Source organism: Perna viridis, chromosome 1, assembly GCF_037379345.1.
Source record: "Perna viridis isolate PV_CMFRI_1.1 ecotype Kerala chromosome 1, ASM3737934v1, whole genome shotgun sequence".
Classification (NCBI taxonomy): domain Eukaryota; kingdom Metazoa; phylum Mollusca; class Bivalvia; order Mytilida; family Mytilidae; genus Perna; species Perna viridis.
In genome coordinates, this window is record NC_142445.1 from 62,279,555 (window position 1) to 62,291,300 (window position 11,746).

Consider the following 11,746-nt stretch of genomic DNA (forward strand, 5'->3'; position numbering starts at 1 on the left):
GCGGTAGCATGAACCAATTGTGCAAAGGGAGATAAACTTGAATTTACTTTTCGAACTTGGTGTATTGAAAGTAGATTCCTTGACAACTTTCTCTGTGACAGCTCTAATCAAAGTATACAAGCTACACATTTAGGTAACTGAAATTTAAAGATATATATACTATTTGATTGAAAAGGGATATTAATTGACCAAATTATGAAAATTACTGACAATAGTTTACTACTCGGTATATACTGTATACTGCGGTACTGCAGTAGATGACACTGTTTATGCCTGGTAATTTAGTACATATAGCATATTTGATAGTAACTGGTCATTGATAAAAGCAAGTGCCTGTGCTAGACTTACTTGACTCACGCCTTGTTTACTGTTTGACAGTATAGACCGCTGACAATCTTCCTCCATCTCACTTGTGTTTGAGCATGCTGTGCCATGGTGTTCCAGTTGTATCCAGCTGTTTTCATTTCATCCCCAACTTGTCTTCTCCAGGTGTTTCTTGGATGTCTTCAACTCTTGTTGCATGCATGCTTCCTGGGTTCTTTCCAAATAGTAGACTTGCTACAAGTCTCTCTGTAATATATATTTAATCCAAAAAAGTATATATTACAGAGAGACTTGTAGCACGTCTACCCAAATAGGTGTCAAATCTAGGTCCACTTTCTTTTCTTTTTCCTCACTGGAGGTTGCAGCTGATGTGTAAGTTTCAAGAAATCCTGGTTACTTCTGAGGTTTGGTGAAAAGATCTTCAGCATACTAAGAAGGCATCCATTAATGAAAGCTTGGATGGTTTGTTAGACACTACAGTTGTTCCCTATTTTACAGATCCATATATAAGCCATATACAGGTATATGTATGTGCTAGATGGCTATATAATTATATGATGAAAATCAAGTTGGTACATATTTAGCTGGGTTGTGAAAACAGTTCATCAAGATTTTACTAGGAGATTTTTTGTATAGAACAGTAGTCCAGATAATTGTGACGTTCCCTGATGCATTTTTTATAATCTGATGCTAATGCCTTACTTTGAAGCGACCAAGCAGAATAACAATTTGCCTCCCGAGACTGCATAATTATTGGGACTGGTAGGACATTCATGTTCAGTTAGGAGATGGAACTTCAAATCTAACTCTCCTTTCTTGAACAAAGGCTTGGAAATTTTCAATATAAACCTATGGTAGGAAAAATTTGATATCAGTATGCAGTAAATTAATTCTTGGCCCTTATTAGGCAGTTGTGACAAAAAGTGCAGGAAGTGTCTCTTCAAACTTTTTGAATAACAAAAGGAAAAATACAGTGAATAGATCTAGGGTACTTTAGTAGGTGATTCTTCTTTGCATGTAGTATTTAACAAACTATCTAAGTATCCACATAGTGTCACATAGTGTTTTAGTTATAATAATCCCATAATTACTCTCACCCTGCATCCCTCCTTTTGATTTCAATATATTGATAAATGGGGATAAATCAGTATCAAAATGAAAAGAGGGCTGCAGAGTCCGGGGAAATTCAGATTAAAGTTAAATGTCTTTTTGAAACCTGTAGATTCCAGCTGATTTGTAGCAGTTTCAGCTAACTTTTGAAATAAGGCTTTATAGATCATCAATTATCCATAACTATCAAATCAGTCCAAATGTTAAAAGAACTCAAAAAAGAGGAAGTTGGAGTTGTAGATTGATGAAGCAAGTTAAATAATGCCATTTCTAGAAAAACAACAATAGATCTTCTCAACTGAATAGCACATTTGAAAAGGAGGTAGGGTGAGGAAGCTGCTTTAAAAGAGTAATTTTAAAAGAGTTATCAAGGGAACAAAGATTCAGGCAGAAATGAAAAAAATATAATCTAAGGATGAAAAACAGTCACACGGCAAGGAACATGAAATTACAAAAATAACGTCCAAAGAAACAAAAGCAAATGAGCAATTTGAACTCCACCAAAAACTGGGAGCATGGACTAGGTTACTCCTACAACATAAGAGGTTAGAATTCAGTTCCTCCATACCCTAACCTCTTACTTATGAACATATAACTCATATTGCATACCTCTCTTTCTGCTGTTCTTTGAAATAGGCAAAATTATTGTAAAATATTTACCATTTAAAACATTTTATACAGTTTCTTCACCATAACACGGGATAAGGTGAATAAACTGGAGAAAAACAAATGACCTACCTGATTAGAAAATCCAGCAATCCTGGAAATCCTTTGTAAAAGCAGTTTAAGTAAAGTTCAAATTTAGTTTTTAACTTTTTGAATGTGTAATTCCAGTTGATAAAATTACAGATTTTAAAATTTGCAAAACGAACATATGAAACTAACCTATGAATTGCCTTTACCAACTTTAAGTTTGTTTTGTCAAAAATATTTTGTGTTCTGTAAAATTCAAAATGGCTGGTCACTTTGATAACTGTCTTCATTACAAATGATTTCTAGGTATTTAACAAAAATTTAGGATTTTTATTGCTTGATTTCTGATAGGTTAAACTTCTTTTATAAAAATACAAGACTTTAAATATTTTAAAAGAGTAATCAAGGGAACCAAGGTTATAGCGGTAATCAAAAGAATGTAATCCAGGTACGAAGACCAGACATGGAAAACAGACACACACAACAAAGAACATAGTGTAACTTAAATCATACAAAGTAACAAAAGCAAATGAGCAACTCGGACTCCACTAAGAACTAGGAGCATGGACCAGGTGCACCGGTAGGGTAAGCGTCCTCTGCTTTTCTAGAAACACCCACCGAGTTGCTCATAAAAAGTCAAGTCCGGGGTAGACGAAAGAGAAAACGAAAACTGTGACAGGGTGAACAAAGCGGTTCTCAATGGTCAGATGTATACACTGTAATGATCCATGAGTTCATGATGATGACCATAAAACTTCAGTAGTGATATCTTCCAACTTGTTTCAGACCCAATTCATAAACATAATGTTGCCAAGGCTTTCACTTTCACAAGGCTTTAAATGTAGTATACAAGTAAATTGTATTTTTATTGAATTTGTATGTACATTCTGTCTGTCAAGTACATCAGTGGAAACAATGCAGTATTATACATGTATGAAATTGATTAAAATAAGTAACTTATGTGTCAGTAACTTATAGTAAATGCATTTTCCCTTTCAGAACCAGCATTCCATTTCTTTTAAATTTTTTTTAAGGAAAAATAATGTAATATCATTGGCAATTCATTTTAGTTGGTTTGGTCACTCTTTCAGGGTAAGGTCAGTGGGCAGGGTTGAAACAAATACCTGTCTAAGTGCTTCATATATATAATACACCAAAGAAATGTCTTCTCCTCGGGTTTTCAGTGAAATCTTGATTCATGCAAAAGATTTTTTACAGTAAAATATTTGCTTTCAAATGTATTGCTAATAAGGGCATTTTCTAGTTGGAATCAGATGATTAAATACATTAAAATTTAATAGAAAGGTTAGGTTTGGTGAAGATTCATGTATACATCGCATAAGTATTATTCTTTTATTAATAATTTTAAAAGCCAGTGAATCAAACAGTATTTGGATAATAGCATACTCTATTAGTATGCATTACATGGAATAAGAAATCCGACTGTGATTGATGGTCTTGAAATCCTTTCATGACTTCTTTTTTCAGCTCTAACTTCTTTTGACAGATCCAAGTAAACTTAATTTCCTTGTAAAAATTGATTTTTGGATAGCACATAGGGGCACTGTGAGATAAAAAGATTTGTAGCAATTATAAAGTAGAACCAACACTCAATCTGTAATTGATACTCCAGAAAAATCTGTCTGTTTTCATTAAGTGTACCCAATTATAATCTAATCAGCTAACGATAAAACCTCTCCAAGTAGATTTCCAAGGCACTGCCACCACGCTATAGAAATGTCAGAACCATTATGGATTTACATAGCCTACTGACTAGCGTTCATATTGTCACATGAGAGCTGTCCTATGTTGTGTCTAATCAATCGTTTGGCTCTGTAGGGAGTTTGTTGCTTCATTTATGATATGATTACATGGAAAAAACACCTGCTGTCATGAGTACTGCTATAGCATATTTTTTGACAGCTTTGGAGTAAGATGTTCTTGGATGCTCTCTTCTCTCAGATAATTGGGTATGTTAATTGTTTTAACATTTACATGTTTTCTGTCTAACTTTCATGCTGGAAATAAAAAGGTTTAGTATGGAAAGAGATTATCTGGAAATGATCATGGCTTGTCCAGCTATCTCCTCGTACAGTTTTTGAATTACATCTAAAATATTTTACAGGATATGTATACTCATGATGAAGTTGTGCAGGGCCAAAGGATTTTGATTTCGTGAAATATAACAGAAATTGGTGATAGTTACACTTAGTCATTTTCATTAGAAATAGGGCTATATGGCTTGTGCGGCTATCTCCTCCTGTAGTTTTTGAACTACATCTAAAATATTTAATCTGTCTATACAGACAGAATGTTTCTACACATAATGATGGTGTACAAGGTCATAGGATCTTGATTTTTGTGGAATATGTTGGAACTGGGTGATACTTGGACTTTGTAATTTTTGTCAGAAATATACCCCAAGCAACAAAGTTAGGGATATGTTATTGGGGGTATTAACATTTTTTTATGTGTCTGTCAGTCTGTCCATCAATCCTCTTTTTCTCATTGCAAGTATTTTTGCAGTGCTTAGACTAACATACCAAACATTTACTATACCAACCAACAGTACATAACCTTTCTGAATCTGCAAACCATGTCTTCATACTATAATAAACATGTTCTTAATTTGCAAATCTAGTGAGTGGGGGGGGGGCATCATTAGTATCTTACAGACAAATCTGATTTACTAAAAAAAATCACTAACAAATGATGCGAAACTTCTGTGACAAACAGGGCTTCTAGTTCTAACATCAGCAGATACTTGTATGATACTATCTTGCTAAAACAGTTTTTACTGGCAGTCATATTATACAGGTTTCTATAGTTATTCTGAGATCATAAGGTTGATTGTCCTCTATGGCCATTCATATTAGAAGCAAATGTAATATTATTTTAAATTGTGTTCTATTTGCCCTTACTTCAAGTAAATATAGTGTGTAAGATTACTACTATGTAAATGACTGGTCATCTATTCTTGATCCCTGATTAAAGGCAACACTGACCTCTAAATGAAGATTATATAAACATCCTTTGCAAATGGACTAATACATACTGGTAGTACTTGTTCCTAAATCACCTATTTAAATTACATTTACATATTTTATAGCAGCTGAAGTTAGCAGTTGAAATATCAGCTAATATATAAGTAAATATAACTTAGTTCTTATTCTGATTTAGCATTTTCTAATTATAGTTACTTGTACCTTAGAGATTTTTGAAATCTGTCTTTAGGGTGCCCTGTGTGAAACCTCCATTGACAATCTTGCCAAGTAAAAAATGCATTTGGCTTGTGCTAATTTTTGAACACCTGTCAAGATGGCAAGGGATAATATACCAATAAATTTGTTAAAGGATTGTGTTTAGACCAAACCTGGCTAGTAAAATTTTATTATGATGAGTTGAAATTGAAAGTTACTCACAGATTCAACATGATGAATAAAAAATCGGCTTCACAAACTGGGGAACCAGACATATATCAAACCACATATCTTGCAGTAAATTTTATGGGCTGCCAAATATCCAACTGAACCCCTTTACAAAGTCTTGTCACATATAAAACCTGAGCATCTTCTGTCTTTACATGATTATAGTGTGCTACCTCAGTGGTCTTGTGGTAGAGTGTTTGCCTCCATTGTGAATCACACCAAAGACTTTAAAATTAGTAGTCACTGCTTCTCCACTAAGCATGCACTATAACAGGTATAGAGAGTGGCTGGTTGACTGGAAGTTGGAATGATGTCTTGAAGTGAGATGACATGTTTTCCTGCAGACTAAAACTTCTGCCTCTGATTTACAAATGACATGGCTCAATTTATTGGACTAATATGAAGCAGAGTCAGCTGGATTGATTAAATTCTTTATTCCTGAAATGTATGAAATTTCTGTCACTGGATACTAAACTATCCACTAATCCATTAATCAATCAATCCAAGCTAATACAGGGCTTTGGGTTTTTGTGTACTACCTGAGATTAATGCAACAAGGGCTCAAATGATCAGATTGGTTAAAATGTAAGAGCAAGTGTATTTTGTTTTTGAGCTGTATTTTACCACAATGTGAGCACTGCACTATTATGTATTGGCAAATTGCAAATATAGCTTCAGCTTCAGCTAAAGGGATCCCAAACTTGAACTTTTAATGTATTTTAATTTTTTGCTATGGTGATCACATGGTTAAATACATTAGTTCTATAGAATGAAATGAAAAACTTTGTTTTAAATAAATACATTGGGTTTTCCCTAATAAGACTTTATTGACCAGTATTATTTCAATAAATCAGTGGAGCGTCATATTCCTGTGTTATTATGATCCAAAGCCATCATCAAATGCAAATCTTAATTGTGACATAAACATCAAGTGTGACATAGATTGTCAAACTGTTTTTCTTATTACAGAAGTGAACAAGATTGACAATTGAGGAAATTTGGATGGCAAACTTTCAACATTAGTACAGAATATCCACAGGTAATGTATTTAGATTGTAGATTGTATTTTTATTGATGCCTGGTGTACTTACTCAACCATCACCAGCTACTAACTTGAGGTTGATAGCTTATATTAATATTTTTGATGTGCTCTATATTATAAATGATTCATGCATCAACCACTTTGAAGAGTGCTGTGGTGTAGTACACATATATAGTTCATAGACCTTAAAACTTGACAATCTGTCAAAGTACTACGTGTGGGTGTTGTTTGGAGAAGGATTTTACATTTTCAAGGTAAGTTTATGCTTTTAAGTTCTATTTTCAGTTCCATGCATTTATAAGATTTTAAGTTGCATGGATAAATGATGGCTGATACAGGAAGCTGCATTCATAAAATAAGTACACAAACTTAGGTTGCATGACCATGCATCTTTAAATATACAGTAGTGTACCTATTACATGTAAGCATAAATACTGTTTTGATTTATGAGAATATGGGGGTTAACCATAAATGAGCCTGACTTGCAGCAGTATGAGAACGATTTTGCATATGAATTAAATATTAAAGTGTATTTTATTAAGGTTCATCGTTACCTTTCGACAAATTATCTAAATACACAGGTTTGTCTGTAGTCAGAGAGAAATTAATAGTGAAATTTAGTCCATATTTGTCGTAAGGTAATGTGATGAACCTTAAAAGGAAGTTGATTTAGAATGAGCATTTATAGTGATTCTCTAGATGAAATAGCAAAAACAAATGAACTGTTTATAATGTAAACAGGCTTGATACCTACTTTTAAGCAAAAGTTTAGCAATGGATGTTGCAGAAAAAGATAGGGAAAATACCAAAGATTTAATTTACATGATAATTTTACTTTATTTTCTTGATAACTCTGGAGACTGGGTATAGAGTGGGAATTTAACAATCTCACCTTTTATTTACTACACATGGTTTCACATGATTCAATGCATGTCATAAACTTATTATTCTTTTTATTAATTGCTGCAAACTTAAAAGAGGAATCAGATTGCACATGCAAACTGTGAAAATAGTCAGCATGCATAAAGAACTATATTGTATGCCCATATACTTGATGCATAGAAAAGTTTTATGATGTAAGGGCTGAGAAGTCTTTAAACTGTTTAATATCCTTTTTAAGCTTGAATAAATATACCTTCACTATTTAAACTGCTAAGCTCTACACGTTCTTGTTTTGATTTTCCTATCATTAATAACATATGCAGGTATTTCCAAGCTAACCAAACTTATTAGCACATTTATGCCAATCAGTGTGAAAATTGAAGAATAAGCTCATTGGAAAATGTATACTATTGAAACAAATAATGTCTTTGTTATTGATTTCATTGAAAAATAAATGGATTTGCAGATAGATGTTTCTCTTGAATTGTTTTACTGAGTGTCTTGCCAGATATCTCAGTAGTAATTAAGCCTCTTAGAGGAAAAGGTTGTTACTTTGTTAAAACTTTATTAAGGTGCTTGAATAAACAGTTGATAGGTAATTTTGCTGGCGGCAAACAACATTTCTACGTACTCTATTTATTCATCATTTATTTCACTGGTTGTAAATTTCCTTTCAGGCTGTTTTGAAATGAATTGATAATCATTAAGAAAAACTTCATTGTTCTTCTTCAGGTAAATTTTTGATATTACAGAATATGGTTTTATACTCCATCACACAAAGTGGTGAGATATTATGTGAATTTCTATGATAAGTAACATGTCTGTCTGTCCCTCTGTTTGTCCCTTTATAGTTTTCTGGTTATAACTCCCTTAAAGGTTTCCATATTATAATTTGAGAACAGAACAATGAATTTTTGGAAACTTTTTATAGTTGTTTGGTATAAAATACAGGGTAAGCTCTGTTTCTTCAAAATCCAAAATGTAGTTTTGGAGTTATGCCATTTTGAACATTTTGTCATCCCCTATTTTCACCATTTCATGGTGGGATAATGTTCCATCGATGCCCTTCTTTTATTAAGAATATTTTTATTTGTAATTCAAGAGTAGGATTGACATACAATATATAAAAGATGGACAAAGTTCTATCTTACTAATACCTACTTAGGTTGAACAATCTTACTGTGAAAAGTATCGTCTTGCTTGCTATAGAATATGATAGGTTCAAAGAGATGGCAGATATGAATGGTGCATTTGTATTCATGAATGTGGACATTGTGTAGTTAATTTTTCAAATGTTATTGCTTCACCATGTTAAGGGAGTTCTACACAATAGAAACATTTTGTACGTCCCTCCGATTTTATCAATATGAATTGTACAAAATATATTATGGGTGAATGTCAAAAGTTAAGAGTTTGATGTTCACATTTGACATTACAAAATGAAGGTGTAAAAAAATTAGAATTAGTGCACCAAGTCCGTGCTTCCAGTTTTTGGTGGAGTCTGAGTTTCTCTTTTACTTTAGTTACTTTGTATGTATTATTTTGGTTATTTACTGTTCTTTGTTGTATGTATCTGTTTGCCATGTCTGGTCTTTATCCATGGATTACATTCTTTTGATTTCCTTCAGAATCTTGTTTCCCTTGATTACTCTTTGTAGGACTTTTTGATGTGTGATGGGTTTACACAGGGGGTTTACTACACATTTCTATGATAATGAGGTTGATTGAAAAATTAAGATGAGAAAGTCGAATGTTCCAGTCGAAACACTTTTTGTGACCTGTTGATGCAAAATCCTGAGTTTTTGAAGTCTAAAATAATCTACTCATCTGAGATTTAAAGCTTATCTCATACTGTATGCTTCATTCAAACTACAGTATCCACTAAACTAGCATTCTAAATAAATGGAAATACAGTTAAGCCTGTCCAAACCAAACACTAGGTAACCTGGTAACTTGTCCAAACCAAACACCTTGGGACTTTGGTATTTGTTTGGTTTTCAAAGGCGTTTGGTCTGCAGAGGTAACCAGAAGTAGACTGACAATGTACAGACGATGAAGGAGAAGTGATAGCAGATTCTTTTTTATATTTACTCAAAATAAATAATAAGATTCGTGTTTCTGTATTATATATGAATGTAAACATGATGTATGTACAAATTTATTTCAAAACAACATCAACTGTGTTCAGTAAGTATCAAATCATTGTTTATCAAAAAAATCCTTCAGGGGTTGTCTGAGTGTGGCAAGTCTACTCTGGACAATAATGTCCTTGGTCAGTGAAATCATTTGCTCAGTTTGCTGGAGATAACAACTGACTTTTGAGATCGAAAAATTTTGCAACTTTGTGAACATATCCAAAATATCATTAGGATAATGTACATGCATTCATAAGGTAGTTTCTCTGAATATTATTCCTGGTCTTTGCTATTGGCCTGCCTCAAATACCATATTTTAGGAACAAAAATGCCTTCAGATCATTTCTATATCCTTTTTAATCACTTTAAAGATTGGCTTCTTTTCAAAGAAATATTTAACAAGCATTTATTTACTCTTTTTCTGTTAGCAATACCATAAAAAGGTTGAGGGGTTCTTGCACTGTGAAAAACCACTCTAAAAGCTAAATTGAAAATATTACATTTAATCAATCAAGTCGGTGCATTTAAACAGTTCTTCAACGGGCTGTGTTATGCACACATCAAAGTTCTGTGCTCATTTTGTTCAACAGATGTTGCAATCTTATGCATGTGCCATTCTGAAGATGTTTTTAACTTTGAGCTTCATAGATCAGAAAGAACTCTATAGAAATTGGTGTTGACATAACTTGATGGAATCCACACTGCAAATAAAATGATTTTATGATAGTTAAGTGATATTAATGGGGCCCAGTCTTATACAACAATACCATTAATCAGCAAAGGTTAATTATGAGGACAATATTGGACAGGTTTTGATTTTTCTTCCTTCAGATGATTAGGCGATCAATTTAGCAGGAAGAATAATTGGATCAGAAATTTTATAACATTGAAAGTTTTGAATGAAAGCTTGGACAAAAGAAGTGATTGGCTATCTAACTTTTTCTTAATATGGGCAGGGGAGCGAAATGGAACAAATTAAATAAGTGTCAGTACTAGATAGTGCTTTGATGAAGAAGTTATATTGACAAACTTTATATGTGGTTACATTGTGGTAAGAAGTGAACCCTTTGGAGGATTCTCATGCATATCAACAGTAAATGCAAAGTGGTAGTGTCAGTTTTACTTTTTAGAAGGGGTTTTCCACAGTTACAAAAATGTCAGTTGTGTTATGCTTTGTAGGAAACATATCATGTCTCCATAAAGTTGACAGAAGATGTACATTACTCCACAGGTAACTTTTGGACTGGTATGCTGGACGTTTGCCTGCCTGATTGATATTTAAGGCAAAACGTTGAACATTATGTGGTAATATGAGTGTGATTTCTGAAAGTTACCTAAAGCATCCTCTTATATGAAAATTCCAAACCTACCCTTGACTTCTGATGATAAATCTCACATTCCAGCCAAGATGTAACTCTAGACAAATATTCATTGCAGTGACTGGTGAAAACATTTCATTTTCTCTAGCTAATGTTAATGTGTAGTTGTTGGGAAAGGTTGGAGGTTAGAACTTTTATCATAATCCATTATGTTTGAAATCTACTGTCTTGTAGTTAACGAAGAATACATAAGAAATCATTTGAAATACCAATAGTCTGCAATTGATTTTATCAACTGACATACAAAGTCATTTACCTATAACCTGTGTGGATGTGTAGGTGTCCCTAAAGGTTAATTTGCTGTTCATATTATAAAAATTCACCTCAGGTTCTCTCTGGTAACATTTTACAATGCTAATTACTGGTATTATTTGCTTTGTATATGTATGGTCAAGTTCAGTGAATGCTTTGTTTTTCTTAAAATATTCATTATTACCTTTATCTATCCATCCATCCATCTATCTGTCACACTATTTTTGCTCCCCCCCTTAATGGCTTTTTTCTGCAATTGAAGTAGGTAATCCTAGGTTAAGGGATATAACTTTTGAAATCAGTGATATGTTTGTATCATATTCAATTTCACCAGAGCCTTTCAAGCTTTCCTTTGAATCAGAATGAAATCAGTCCAAGTTATTTTGATGCTTGCATTAGATTAATGTAAAATGGTGAATACAAACATACCTATGATTTGTAAGAGTTTTGTCCTTAAAACCAGTACCTGTCACAGTCACTTGACACAAGCTTTACATAGGA

The 11,746-nt window shown here is 33.1% G+C and overlaps 1 protein-coding gene across 12 annotated transcripts in view; it reads left to right on the plus strand.

Moving 5' to 3' along the window:
- LOC148629749 (choline transporter-like protein 1) overlaps positions 1-11,746 on the plus strand; it is a 48,812-nt gene continuing 37,066 nt past the window's right edge. For 8 of the 12 annotated variants that reach the window (XM_088556511.1, XM_088556506.1, XM_088556488.1 and 5 more), the window contains exons 1-2: positions 1-133; positions 6,525-6,594. The gene's annotated coding sequence lies outside the window, so the exon portion shown is untranslated. Of the gene's footprint in view, positions 134-3,958; positions 4,098-6,524; positions 6,595-6,673; positions 6,852-11,746 lie in introns of those variants that run through there. The other 4 variants (XM_088556526.1, XM_088556496.1, XM_088556536.1 and 1 more) reach the window with 3 other exon arrangements.